We start from the raw sequence: 1,687 nt of genomic DNA, 5'->3' as shown, positions 1-1,687 counted from the left end.
TTTGGAAATTACTTTCAGAATTCTCTGACATAACCAAACCAGACGGCCTACCAAAATTCACCAAACACCAAACTCGACATTATATCAAAACTACGGAGGGACCTCCTGTCACAAGCAAAGCACGAAGACTTGCACCTGATCGTCTTATCATCGCTAAGGCAGAATTTGAAAAAAATGATTAATATTGGCCTCGCCCGGCGATCCAGCAGCCCATGGGCATCACCGCTACACCTGGTGCAAAGAAATCAACAGATTGGCGCCCTTGTGGGGATTACAGACGCCTCAATGATCGGACTATACCCGACAGCTACCCCGTCCGTTATTTAGAAGATTTCGCCGCCACTCTATACACAAAAAAAATATTCTCTACTATTGACCTCGTCCGCGCCTTCAACCAAATCCCGGTCGCTCCGAAGGACCTTCCCAAAACAGCGATTATATCCCCGTTCGGATTATTTGAATTTCCTTTCATGACCTTCGGGCTTCGGAATGCGGCACAGACGTTCCAACGTTTCATGGACGAGATCACCCGAGATATGCCATTTGTCTACGCCTACATTGACGACGTCCTCGTCTCTTCATACAACGAAAATCAACACATGAAACACTTGCGAACCTTATTTCAACGCCTACAAGACGTTGGGCTTACGATAAACGCCGCAAAGACCAAACTCGCACAAAGAGAGGTCGCATTCTTGGGCCACACAATTTCAGAAACAGGCATCAAACCACTGCCTGAACGAATATCGGCAATTTTGGACTTCCCAAACCTTCAACAATTAAGAGCTTACGCTCCTTTTTAGGTACAATCAACTTCTACAGAAAATTTATTAAACATGCTGCACAATTACTACAGCCTTTTAACAAACTTTTGGAAGGATCCACCACCAAAAGCTCTCAACCTGTCGCATGGACCCAAGAACTGGAGACCGCCTTCGGATGCTGCAAAAACGCTCTGGCCAAGGCCACACAGCTCGCTCACCCTAGYAGCGACGCAGATTGGGCTATTTTCACAGATGCGTCACAACACGCTGTCGGCGCTGTTTTGCAGCAGAAAATTGATAACTCATGGCAACCACTGGCGTTTTTTAGCAAGAAGCTGGACGAAAAATCGTCCGAGCGGTCGACATACAATCGCGAATTACAAGCCATATACGAGTCTGTAAAGCATTTCAGACACATCTTCTAGGGGCGGCACGTAGCAATTTTTACGGACCATAAACCACTGGTTAACGCTTTTAAACAGCGTTTAGATAAGGCATCCCCTTGGCAGTTCCACAGACTTGACCTCATCGCGCAATTCTCCCCTGAAATCAAACACGTTGCAGGCAACGAAAACATCGTGGCCGACACTCTGTCTCGGGTAGACGCAATTTCAACCGCCGTGACACTTACTGAGCTCGCTAGACAACAAAAAAACGACAATCAGCTTCAAGACATAATGGAAAATACCAACTCATCATTGAAACTCCAACGAATGAATGGTCAAAAGAGGGGTGTCTCACCCGAGGCTTGTTGTTCCTCTTCATTGGTATGATTTTTTATGTGGCGGGTCTCAAACCCAGCTCACAACCCTATGCAGAGGATGCATCGCCTTCTCCCTTTAAGATACTTTGCCAAAGACCAGAAGCCATGAGCTGCTTGAACTATATGTAAAGGAATCGTTTCTGGCCATTCCCAAGTAAAA

The sequence above is a fragment of the Bactrocera latifrons genome, unplaced genomic scaffold (genome assembly GCF_001853355.1).
Source record: "Bactrocera latifrons isolate USDA-ARS-PBARC rearing strain unplaced genomic scaffold, ASM185335v1 scaffold_1144, whole genome shotgun sequence".
NCBI classification, from domain to species: domain Eukaryota; kingdom Metazoa; phylum Arthropoda; class Insecta; order Diptera; family Tephritidae; genus Bactrocera; species Bactrocera latifrons.
Note: the sequence above shows the minus strand (reverse complement) of the source record.